We start from the raw sequence: 13,796 nt of genomic DNA, 5'->3' as shown, positions 1-13,796 counted from the left end.
ATAATTCAATGCAAATTGATTTAAAATGTTATGGGACTATTGAGAAGAGGGCTTGGCACTGTCCCGACAAAGCCACTGCACCACTGCACCACAGCACCACCAGGCTATGTCAAATGGTCTCACAATCTGAATTATTTAGTAAATATTGTACAAAGCTACAGCTCCGACTCTTGGACATTGAGGACATGTGTCCGGCTCCTTTGATAGCTGCGCCCCGCACTCTGGTCAGAGTAATTACCTTCAGACATTTGTGTCGTATTGCATTCATAAGCACACAACAACAAATACATAAGAATAAAGCAAATCAAACTAAACCGAAACGAAACGAAAGAAACCGAACCAAGTCAAGGCAATTTACCAAATTGTTGTCAGCGAAATTTCGTTGACATTCTAATGAGTTGCCGAATGGCTTGAGATGGGCCGCCTCGGTTCGATTCGATTCGATTCGCTGATGACTTTTGCTGTGACAGTTTGTACGAGTACCGCAATAATTTCAGCAATTTCATGGCTGAGCTATGGCTGTGGCTGTGGCTGTGGCTGGGATGCGTATGCAAAAGATAACCATGAAATGATTGCATCAAATCGACACAAGACCTGCAAGCCGTAAAGCGATCTTCAAGATCAGCCACTGAGGCAGAGACGAGACCCAACCACAGCCCACTTTGCCAGGCCGCAACAAAAAAGAGAACAAGAGTTGAGGCAGCCCCAGCCAGAAAATCCAAATCACATTGGCCACTCCACTTAAGTGTAATCAGAGTCGAAAGACAGGGGCAGAGGCAGAGGCAGAGGCAGAGGCAGAGGCAGAGTCGTGTGGCACACTCCAAAGCGCAACAATTGCAGCTCATTACGATCGTCATCGTCATCAGAGCATTATCATTATATCTTATTCGATCTTAAGCGGCCCGAGCCTCGAACCTGTGCCCCAGCCAGGGACGCACGACAAGAACGCGCGCCACCATCGAACGATCCTCGATCCTCGATCCTCGATTTTGATCTCAGCCGAAAATGTGTAGCAGCCGCCAAATGAAATTGGTCAATAGAGAGGAGAGACATTTAAATTGCTCTTGGCCAGGCCTCCTCCTCAATTGCCGCTTGCCACTTGGCGCCAAATTTGATGCTGTCTGATGCCCGCCCGTCCACAATTCACTTTCCTCACTCAATTGCCATCAATTTCATAGGCCTACTTGCGAGCGGGAATACTTATTACGGGCTAGTTCGGTATAGAGAGAGATGAGTGAGAGTTCTCCAATCTTCGGCTGCCCACTCAAAGAGCTAAAGTGGCCCATCGATGCGTAGGCTCTGTGTTGCTCTAGACCTAATTGAGTCATTAGCGGACGGTGGTGACCTCTTAGCATTCCATTTGCTACACCTACAGTCGTCCCATCCATACACACTGCACGTTCCTCCCTCCCCACACATATGCCTCCATTAGCAGCTGCTGCGCTCCGAAACTGAAGATCGTTTGGCACATCAACACCTCATCGGGATGCGGATGAGGATGGAGATGGAGATCAGGCTGAGACTGGAACTGGGACTGGGACTGGGGCTGGGAGAGGCGCAGCCAAATGATTTCTCACATCAATTTCTCACGCACTAAGTGAGCCACTTAGCGCACATCAAAAATCAATAATCGATTAAATAATTAGAAAATTGTGAAAATTACTGTAATTTGGAAATCAATTCGTTGCATGCCACCACGCGGGATTCATCATGGGCCAGCGATCGATCGGGTGTCAAACATCAGTCCTCAGTCTCCAGTCCTCAGTCCTCAGTCTCCAGTCAGAGCATAAATAATCGCATTATAATAAAATAATGCAATGCCCACGAAGGATGCCGAAGAAGCCCAAGTTCGTCTTGGCCCACTCCAGATTCAATTTAAATGGAAAACACTTTCCTATCGAGTCGCTCCAATTAATATTCGCTGCGTGCCGCGATCACCGCGAGCTGATAAAGTGCGGCTCATATATTTTGTCATAAATTTCAAGCGCGCTCGACAGCTGCTCGGACTCATCAATCAGCCCCAGTGGCAGTCCTCGTCCCAGTCCTGTCGGACACATCGGACGTGGAGCGTGCGGACTTTGGCAAACACTCGATTAAAATCAACTTCAATTTGTAATAAATCAAAAGTCCTATCAAAACCATATCCAACGAATACCGAAAGAAACGAGGCACCCAAAAGGGTTCCTCCTCCTCCTCTCTGTCCAGGCCAATGAAGAAATTTGCAGCGTTCTTCTGCATCCCGATCGTGTGGCAATGGATCCAGGCTCGGACCTGTATGATGAATGGTTATTGATTCGACGGAATCGCAGGCTTCTCTGAAAGGAGCAGCTCTGCTCCACTGCACTCTGTGTCCGCCAATAAAATCACGTTCCAGCTTTGGGAGTAACTCCGAAATCACTATATCCAGAGTTGGGCCGGACACAGCGCACTTTTGGTAGTGAAATATTACATTTTATAGACATTTCTCATAACTAATTGCAGATGAAATGGAAACCATGACCAAAAGTCAAGCGATCAAAAAACCAACTCCTGACCCGCACTAATCAGCCTTAAAGCCTTCCTCTGTGCACACACTTATCCCATGGCCCATGGGACTCACTTCTCTCAGCTTATCCCAGCCACTCTGGATGAATGGACGGATGGATGGATGGATGGAATTAGCTCTAGAAACAGCAACAGCGACTGAAAACGAAACCTGTCGTGTGGAACAACTCATCAAATAGACACTCAATAAAAATGTCAGTAGTTGTTATTGTTATTGCTATTGCCATTGCTATTATTATTATTATTATTTGTTGTTGTATGCCACATGCATTACAATGTTATGGAGTCAGATGTACATATGTACAGATGTATGTATGTACATATGTAAAATGTAGTGCCGCATGCTATTTTTTGTTGTTGTTATCGCCTGTGTTGTGTTGGCGTTGATTTGCGGACTGACTTGGGTCGTGCTCGTTGCTTTTTTTTTGTTATTGTTGTTTTTGCTTCCAGTTGGGGGACTTTGCATGAGTCATGTCGAGATGTCGTGAGTTATTTTCCACATTTGCCAAAGGAGCTCCAAGCCCAAGCCCAAGCCCAAGCCCCCTCTTACAGCCAGCATACAATACCTCTACCTCTACATCATTTATGTGTGTGTGGCTGTTGTGCTTGTAGTTCGTTATCTTGGCACGAAACGTGGCTCTCTGTCGCTCTGTCGATGCCAATTGCAATGTGAAATGTTGCCTCACAAAATGCCGCGCGTCAATATGCAAAAAAATGCATGCCACGAGAATCCAAAGGCAAACGGCAAACGGCAAACGGCAAATGGCGACTGCAGAGGCAAATTGAATTGCAACCTCAGGGCACTCGATAGACGGAAACGACTTGGCCAACCAGGCCAAAGAGTTCTGGGCCGCTTACAGTCGTAGTTAGCCAACCGAAAGTGAAAAATAAAGTAGTGGGAGTTGTGGCCAGAAGATAGATAGAAGCACGATTCCGTGTGATTTCTTTCCTAGAGCGTTTGCGGCATCCGTATGAAGAGTACAAAGCCGTCAGAGCAGCGCAGAGCAGCTCTTAACCCTCTCACAGCCAATGCCAGGAAAGTGCTCTTATTTCTGGATTAATTGCATTAATTGGATCTGCATTAATTATACACACGCTAAGCCAATCCAGCAGTTGGAACTAAATAAAATAATATATGCTTTACATATTCTCATTTAAATATTGTATCCAGCCCTCAAAATAAGGTACAAATCTGTGGCTAGTGGGTTAAATTCTCTCTTGGGGGGGTTTTCGCTGTCTCACTCTGGGTTTTCCTTGAGCTTTTCCAACACCCCGTTGATCATGATCCGCCGCTTAGCGCCAAATCGCCGAAAATACGAGTATCGACAACACAAATCAAAGCCCATAATTAGCCCGATGCAAAGCGGATTCGATTGGATCGCCTCAGATGGGATTGCAGCGGATCGGATTGGATCGGTTTTGCCTTTGCCTTTGCCTTTGCCTTTGCCTGTGTCGTGATGTGATTTACTTCGTGTCCAGGCCCTGGCACTGTGCACGCAGTGTTGGGAGATGTGATGTGATGCGGTGGGGAGGGAAGCTGCGATGGAGGGCAGCCGTTTGGGCCATGCCCAAATTAAAGTGTCTGCAGACCGCAAAACGTCCATCAACGTCGCAGCAGAAGGGAGGGCAGGCCAGGAGCGAGCAGGGCAGAGCAAAAAGCAGGCCCAGAAATAAGCCAATAAAATTGTCATGCATTGACAAATAACATGGCCAGCAAGGCTTAGAAAAATAGACAGCCCATAGGGAAGACACACAGACGGGGGCACAGAAAGATGCGAACCGAACGAAGAACCTCCGAGCCGGGAAACCTCCCAACCGAACAAAGCAAAACGAAGTCAAGGGGAAAAATGGCGTTTGCCGCAGCCAAAAGCCAACAGCAACAATGTCTGAAAACGTTTGCCAATACCCTGCCTGTTGGGAGTACGCTGGCTTTGGCCATGTTCTGCTCTAGTAGACCCTTGAGTAAATGCCTCCATCCCATAACAATGGATCTGCAGAGAGTATCTGCCGCTTCGATGCGGTTTCCTTTCTTGGTTTGTTTTTTATCTGTGTTCCTCTTCTGCGGACTCAGAGTCAGAGTCAGAGTCTCGGTCTTGGCCCGGCTTTGGGTCTCGGCTGCATTGCGGCTCCCACGCCTTCAAAATACAATATGTTAACAAACACGCTGCCAAGTGGCTGACAGCTTGCCGGCATTGGGGGAGTGCAGTGCTGGCGAGGGCAGCGAACGCTGAAGATTTCTCGCGAAACGACTGCACTGCAGCCGGGCCAAAGATGGAGGAGAGCTTCGTTGCTTTTCTGTTTTTTTGTATCTTTTTTGGTCTTCAAGGGCCCCCCGCAGCCAACCAAGGCGCGCATAATAACCCCGGCCAAAACGTGCGCAGATTTCCAGCAGACGATAAAGCACAACAAGGGGCAGGCACAGGCACGGGCACAGGCAGAACGGAGCGGGAACGAAGGGGAGCGGAGCGGAGCTGAGAGGGAAAATAAGATGAAAAATAAGCAGGACAGGACCAGAGCAGATCGGATCCATGGCTGCCATGGGTCCATGGCTTTGGCGGCCATTTTGCTGCCGTGGCCCTCAACCGATGGCTGTGCAGCTGCAACAGCAACAGCAACAGCAAGTTGCATGCAAAGCAACAGCAGCCTCAGCCTCAGCCTCAGCCAATTTGATGTTGTTTTTTTTTTTTTGTATCTTTTTCAAGAACACACAGACAGATAGATAGGCAGACAGATGGACAGAGAGACACGGACAGATACATGGCTGTTGCATGGCGCAGTCCACGTATCTGTCAGACGGATTTGCCGCATCTGCATTCTGTCTTGTCTCGGGCCTGACTCCTCGCATCGATCAATGTTTGTCTTAAGGTCTTCTGCCATGACTATCTCTGCAAAATACTCGTACTTCAAGTTGTCTCTGGGACTTCCTCTGGCATCCATTCGCCTGACATTGAGAGACACCCGACCCGACACCTTTCGACTTTGCAGCCTGAACTTTGACTGCTGCAAGAAAGGGTTTGAAATTTCTGCTGAAATGTTGAAATGGTTAAATGTGGCAACTGCAAAGTGTGCAGAATTGAAGTTAGAATATCTTCAAATCATATAAGAATAAATGCTGTGGCTAATTCTGTAAAGAACTCAGAAGAGAGTCAAAGGAAGTCACACTTTCTTTGCTGCTTTGTGAGCTCAGCTGCTGTATTCAGATCTGATGGCACATCTCTTTTCTCATTGTGAGCCATTGCATAAATCCTTTGGCTTGCCTTCAATCGACACTCAGTCAACGTAAGTATCTCAAAGATATGAAATGCGAACTGGCAGATGAGAAGCTCTGGCTAATGATGATGTCCTACTGGTAGGACAGCTGCCCCCAAATGTTGCTCCTGCTGCTGCTGCACCCAGCCTTGCAACCTGCATCTATTAGAAGGGGCCTCAACTATTACTTAATAGCCAATGGCCATGTATCCTGGGCATGGACGGCAGGCGCGCCGCTCCTTTTGTCCAAATGCGAAATGCGTGTAATTAGCTGAAGCATTTCAAATTGCAAACTCCAAGAGCCGCAGCCAACAGAAGCAACAGCAACAGCAACAGCAACAACAACATCAACCAGAATGCATTTTCTCGTATAATTTCCGCTGCGGCAGCCTGCTCTGCCTCTGCCTCTGCCTCTGCCGTGGTGTGGCGTGGTTTTGTGTGCTGTGCACTTTAACTTTAAGTTTCAGCTTTTTGCATCTAATGATCAGTCTCTCTCTCTAATGCACATTGCACATATGTACATACATACATATGTGTGTATAGTCTCAGCTCAGACTGGAAACTAGTTGGCCCGATACATCAATTAAATTTGCATTTTAATTTGACGTTTCGTTTTGTTTGGCCCAGCCCGCTCCGCGGCAGCTTATGATTTATATGGGAGCGGGACTGGAACAAAAAGCAGTTGATCTTGTCGCGGGGTTAGCCTAACGATCGAGCGATCGAGCGATCAAGCGATCAAGCGATCAGCCATCCAGCAACGATCCAACGATTCAAGCGACCGATATTCGAGCGAGCAGCTTGTTTAACTAGTAAATCCATGGGGTTTTCCTCTCAATGGAGCAGCTGCAATGCCATGAGCTGTCCGCGTTTCCGCTCCACGTCGCAGTTCGAGAGTGCGAGATTTGGTGCGGGCCTGGCGCCCGCCATTGGACAGGTGCGGGGGGGCCTGGGACTGGGTTGGTGCTGCTGCTGCTGCTGCTTTGGGGTCACAGACGCATGCAATTTGAGCCGCGGCAGGCATAAATTGTTGCATGTTAAAAGGAAGTTAGCCCACAGCCCATAAACATTTGCTGGCCAAAACAAAAAGCAAAAAACAAAAACTTCCAGCAGAAACCACAAAATGAAGGCGCGCAAAGACGTTTATATAACGGGTTAGCCGGGCAACACAACCAACAACCCCCCGAACACCCCACCATCCACCATCCACCATCCACTACCATTCCAACCCAAAATAGGCAGTCAGTCAGTCAGGGCAGCGCCAAGCGGCGAGGCATGCAGCCAGTCAACCGCAGACAGGTCCCAAAAACACCTAACGCCGCCCACACACCGGCAGAGATGAGCAACATTTTGGAGGAACTTCGACCCAAAAGCTAAAGTTATATGAAGAGATTATCTCTTATGCTAAAGTTTTGGTTTGTTAAAGGAATAATCTTTAGTTCCTTAAACTCTGAAGAAGTAGAAGAGTAGCCAGAAATTGTCCTTTATAATGCATGTAAAAACTGACACACTCCAATCAAAAGTCAAACCCAACTCTACCCCCCGCTGCACTTACTCATCACTGACAGGCCCTTGCCACTGCCACTTGGCTTCTCCGCCTCCATGACGCCTCAACAGCCACCCCCTCGCAAGGGACATGCATCTCTGTCAAAATGCAAGGCGCGAATTGTAAATTTGCAAATGCCGGAAACGCAAATTTTCCAAACTTGTTACCCGGCTGAACCACCACAGCAGTCCACAAAGTCCGCACCACCAGCCCCCCGAAAAACAACAACAGATGCAACCAAAGTTTTGGCCACAAACAGAAAGAGAGAGAGAGAGACAGAGAGAGAGAGAGACGGACAGGAGGACTGATAAAAAGAGAAGTTAAATTAGAAATTGGCCCAGGGCCCCCAGGGGCAAACTGCGTTGGCGTTGCAAGTCGGCATAGAACTTTGCATTACAATTGGCTGGCAAATTCTGTGATGGTCTTCTGGCACGCAATGGACTGACTGCCTGGACGACAGTGTCTCACACCAGCCTCGAACTCGACTCAAACCCATTCCCAGGCAAAAAGGAGCAGTGGAAAGGATGGGAAAAGCGCACGGATCCGACGGATGCATAAATTTTGGCTGCCTAAAAAGAATCGCAACAATTAAAATGCTAAATCTAAATCTTGACGCTTGCCAGCAATCAGCGATCAGCGATCAGCGATCAGCTCAGCCGGGTTGGGGCTGACCTATCATTAGAGCTGGCAAATGATGCACTACATCCGCCAGGGAGTTCACCAATAATTCTTAACCCCCAGTCAAGCCAAACCAAACCAATCATTAGGCATACGCACGAAGACGACCCCTGATCCGGGCAGACGCATATATCACACGGATGACGCGGATGGTGGAGCTGGTCGAGGATCGAGCAGTGTACTGACTGCCTGCGAAATTCCAGCACGTATCAATCTGAAAATGGTGAAAAATGTGCCCAGCCGATCTGTCGACCCTTTGCATACTCTTTGTATCTGCATCTGTGTATCTTCCTACTCGTACGTGGCCCGTTCTCAGTCATAAATCAGTTATCCTAGAGCCTCGGGCCTGGCTGTGTGCATATTCATGAGTTTGATTGAACTTATAAATCAGAGCCGAACCCATCGGCTGTGAATGTTCCAGCTGGAGCTGGGTTGGAGCTGGAACTTGGGAAGACTCCCTAAGCCAGATGCCTGCCAGATCTCTCACCTGCTCTGCTCTCTGGCCCAACGGTTGTGCCAGAAAACTTAATTAATTTGACACATATCAAGGGTCGGTGTGTTGCTATTTTAAACCCTCTAGTTTTTGCCATCTACCATCGGAAGAAATGCGCTAATGAAGCAAGCTGGCCTTTGTGGCCTTTTCGGTTTTCAGTTTTTGGGTTTTGGGTTTTGGGTTTTCAGCTTTTCGTTTTGTTGTCGGCGCTTTTCGCGAGAGACCGCCAAAAAGTCGCCAAGGCATAATTAATCATGCACCAAAATTCTTTCTGGGCTCAGAGTTCCGCTGTGTTACCTCTTTTTTCTCGACTCTTTCGGCCAGGTTAACTGAACTAAAACGCAGTTACCCCGTCTCCGAGCTGAGCGCAAAAACAAAAGCAGAATGGCCATAGCTAGAAGTGATATTAACATATCATTATGATAGCCATTAGCACATTTAATTGATGAGTTTTTGCTGCCGTTGCTCCTGTCCCCCCTCCCCTCCCCCAACCCCTCCTCCATCCCACTACTTCCCTTCCATCACTGCACTGTTGCCAATCATTTGTCAATGGCCTGGCCCGACTCCAAAGACGAGGCCCGACGGAGCGCTGGCCAGAACAGAACGCTGCCTGAAGATGGCCGCAGGTCGTGAATACCGAAACTCTCAATTGAGAATTGGAAACTGGAAACTGGAAACTGGAAATTGAGAATGAGAATGAGAATTTGACTGTTTGCGAGTCAGCAAAGGTCAGCTGCGACTAGGGGGTACCGGCGAATGGCTTGAAACTGTGCAAGAAAGAGTTCTATGGTTTTGTTTTAATTCAAGTTAATTGAATCTATAATTCAAATTGAAAGCAGCGGAGAGTGTAGTACAAACTAAAGTACGTACAGAACAGACCCTAAGCTAACTTTTCGATTGCTGCTGCCTTATAGTCTCGAACATTCATATATTTATATAGGTAGAAAGTTTCGATGGACCCACCACGACGCTGTTCTTTATTTGCCAGCAAAAGTTGTCTTGGTTTCCTCGCATCAGTTCCGCAGCTATTCGATTCGGTTGTGTTTAGCATCTCCGAGAGATATATGTTAGTCCGCAGAATTCATTGATGAATTTTCGGCATGAGTTTGGGGCTAATGGCTTCGCTCGGCTCCAGTCGGACACAAAATTCATTATGATTTCCTGAGCGCATCAATTAGTGAATGAGCGGGGTGAAAATAGTATTGAACAATTAGACGATTTGTGGCACCTTTCCCTTAATGAGAATGTTTTGCGAAGGGCCCAAACATTTGACGGCTGCCATTTGATGAATCACATTTGCTGCGGCATGTTGCATGTTGCGACATGGATGCCTGAAATTCCTTTGAAGTCGCGCAGGAACGTGCAATTAAACAAATGTCTAGAGCAGAGTACCGTTAGGGGATGCTCTCCTAGCGAAGTCCCCCCAAGATGCCCCAGAGCTGAAGACCGCAGTCGGGTGCCCCAAAGTCCCTCTTCAAAGGGTTTTCGGCTTTATAAGCCAAACACGCCTTCTAAGCTCTTTGCCTGGCACATGTTGGACACAAGCCTTGTGGTCGTCAGCTCCGCCTCCAGACGCCAATTATGCGCAGAGCCCCGGCTCAAGGATGCAGGACTGAGAACTGAGAACTGAGAACTGAGAACTGGACAGGATGTGTGCTCTAGAGGCCGACGGCGGCAACCCAAAAGACAGCAAAATCCAAAGAAATGAGCAGCAAAAGCGAAAGTTTGCCTAAGTCTTGGGCCAACTGAAGCCCGAAGCCCGGCGGCCTTAACGGAAATGGAAATGATCAGAGCGGCCAGGAGGAGGCTGCTTGGCCAGGCAGGGAGGCAGGGAGGCAGGGAGGCAGTGAGGCAATTAGGCAGCGCCTCTTGGACGTGAGCATTAAATTTCGAGTCGAAAGTGGCAGATACATCAAAAGTGAACGCAATCCATCATGTTGCGAATCACGGCGTGATGAGAGCAGCGCCGACAAGTCCCCTTCCATTCCATCCTTTATGATGATGACCAAAGAGAGCTGTCTGGAGTGCTGGCGCGTTCGCAGCACGAGCTAAAAGACTTCAACTGCAGCCACCGTTAGATAATCCAGCTAGAGTGCGGGGCCGGGGGCCCAGTCCCTGGTCAAGGTCGTAATTAATTGGATACAGATACAGAATCTTTCTGGTGCCGCCTGATCTACTTCTGAAGCCACCACAATCGAAGCGGCGAAGGGCAATTAAAACAATTACGGGAACCTGGAACTGCCCATGGGACTCCGAATGAGACGCTGTCTGGTTTGGTTCTGTTCTGTTCTCTTACTGTTCTCTTCGGATTCAACTGTCTGAGATGGCTTTTCGCTGGAACCCGCACGCCCATTAGCGACAATCAATCTCGGCCACGCTGCAACATCTTTTGATAACATAAAATAAATGTGTATAAAAAACGTTTTCTGCGCATGTTTTGGTTTTATATTTTGCCGCGATTTGTAGTTTATTTTGTTTCCCCCTTTCTTGGCTTATTTTATTTTATTATTTACGAATGCCACTTGCCAGATAACCCATAATTATGAAATTATTATTGGAGCGCCAAGCTTGGGCAGCCGCAGCCGCAGCCGCAGCCAAGAATGTATCTCTGTATCTGTATCTTTTGCGCCAAATTCTCTGTGTGCCGTCGGAAAAGCACAAAGCGTCGTTGGGCAGCGGCACAGGAAGTTTTGTTAGGGACCCTCGGGCCGTGGAAGTTGCAAACAAAAAGCGATAAAATAAAGACTGTTTGTTCCCTGGTTCACCTTTCGATTTTCATATTCGATGATGGAATTGAGATACCAACTGAAAATAAATACAACTTAGTTGGTCTGGTCGTTTACCTCTCTCTGGTTAAAGTCCTCCCTCGAAAAAGTCGAAAAATGAGGCAGCAGCCACAATTTATATGCAAAACTGCCGCTGGGGGCCAGTGGCAAAACGGCAAACAAACAAAATGTCCTGTCCAAAATGCAGCAGGGAACAATTAAACAAATGTTGGGCGCTCTACTAGGAGCTGCGACTGGGGGAATGTTTTGAATATTTATGAAATGCTGCGGGGGATCCTGCGTCATCAGTGCCAGCGATCGGCCCTCCAAACATATGCCGTTATGAGGCGATTACTGAGGCGTATCTTCTGGGCAACCTGTTGTCCTGCACAAGATTGTGCTGGTGAAGTTTGATCTATGAGAAATCTACTGCACACTTCTCCCATAGCTTCAATGCAAAACTGAACTGGAATTGTATCGGCGGAGGCTGGCTTTGGGCAGACCGATCCAATCCGCGTAAGCCTAACCACAAAAGATACAAAAAAACACTCCAACAGACAGTAAGAAAAATGGCGATGCTGCAGCAGGAGGCAGGGGTGCAGAGGTGCAGAGGTGCAGCAGGAGGGGCAGGATACTTTGAATGCGAGCAAGAGAGAGATGTTCATCGGAACGCATGTTCTTTGAAAATTGCCCATAATTATGCGAACGAACTTCAAACTGATTGTTTCTACCGGCAGCAGCACCCAGACCCAGACCCAGACCCAGACTAAGACTCTCAAGTCTCTCAGTCCAAACCGAAGTCGCAGTCCCAGTCTCAGCCATGGACCATTGAAGAGCAGCCAGAGTTGGCTCTGTCCGAAAAACGAGCGTCTGTTGCATGCAACTTGGACTGCGACTGGGACTGCGACTGGGACTGGGACTGGGACCATGGCTATATGGAAGAGCAGAGCCCGTTTGGCTGCAGTGAAAGAGAATGACTGTAATTACGCATCACTTTTTCTTAATTTTCATGCTGTGCTGTGCTGTGCATCTTCTTGCTCTTCCTTCTCCACTGCTGGACTGCTGGATGAGGATGCGGATGGGAGCTCGAGTCGGAATCGAAGTCAGAATCAGAGTCAGCGGCAGAAGAGGGCGGGGGCTGTTCCACCATCTTGTCGCCTGGGAAGTGAAGCTGTGAACGATTTGAACACTGAACTTGACCCACAAGACGAGTTTGCTGTTTTTTGTGGGGCCGAGTTTTAGAAAATTGCCCGTTGCGTGCATGTTTCCCAAAATGCGACTGACTCGAAAACATTTTGCGTGTTTTCGGTTTTCGGTTTTCGTTTTTCGGTTTTCTGTTGTGTGTGTCTGCTGCTTCCCCCAATGAGAAATCTAATTTAAAAGATACCAAATTTTAAATTATGGGGTTTTCTTGGCTGCCAAAAATGTTTTCGTTGTTTTTGATTGCTCATACGTGCTGCGAAAGACTCTCCGAGGCACTTGGGACGACGGCCATGCGGCCGGCGACCTATACGCAATTTTGTGGCGGAAATGCTGAATGTCAAAAGCTGTCGAGACGATAGAGACAGAGAGAGAGAGAGATAGGTTACATAACACGCAATTCTGGGGTCCAAAAACATCAGCCAAGACAATGCTGATGATGGTCCAACAACAGATGCGCAGTGACTCCCTATATATATGCTTTCGCTCAGAAAGTCCAAAAGAGGTAACAAATAATTTTACAAATTCAAAATGCGCGCCGAGTTTCATAGTAGCCAGTCTTCAACACGCATTTACGGAGATGTAGGTGTGACCAATAAGTAAGAACGAACAAATTCACAAATCTAAAAGCTCGATTTATTGATACTAGTTGGCATGTGACGACAAGGTATGGCAAGCAAGTAAAAAATTACGAGCTTTTTTCCCTAGGATTTCCCTAACCGTTTAGACACAGGAGAGGATTTCCCTGCCCGTTTAGACACAGGAGAGTATTTCCCTGGGAGAAGTTCCGCCGGTGTAATTTACCTGGCGCCACTGGAATTTTTGTGACGTATTTACCTGTTTCCGACACCTTATTTTTTGGTACATATTTCGCACCATGAAAGCTCCCTTGGTTTGTTAAGGGAGTTGAAAGCTTTTTCCCTTGCGAAGGGAGTTTGAAAAACTAATGAGAACAACAGAAATACATTGGACATTGGTGGACTTGGAGGACTCCATACACAAGAAAACTACTCCAATATCGGTAAATCGTAGTTTAGCCCCAATTAGGTTGTAAAGTTAGAAGAACACCGTTCCCGTTCCATCTCCCTTTCAGTAAATAATAGAAGTTCTTATCTCTATGGTAGCGCGCGCTATTTTTCAAAAATTTGTATGATATCAGTTAACATACATGTGTCTCTACATGTTACATGATTCAAACGGCTTACAATGATTTGAATACTTGAATTTGTTAAATATAAGATCATAAGGTATACAAACCAATAGCCATTAGTAATCAAATACGTCAAATTGATTCTTCAAACGGATTAAATTAATGTTTCAGTGT

Source organism: Drosophila guanche, unplaced genomic scaffold (genome assembly GCF_900245975.1).
Source record: "Drosophila guanche unplaced genomic scaffold, DGUA_6, whole genome shotgun sequence".
Taxonomy (NCBI): domain Eukaryota; kingdom Metazoa; phylum Arthropoda; class Insecta; order Diptera; family Drosophilidae; genus Drosophila; species Drosophila guanche.
The sequence above is the reverse complement of the archived record's forward strand: the minus strand, read 5'-3'. Positions refer to the sequence as shown.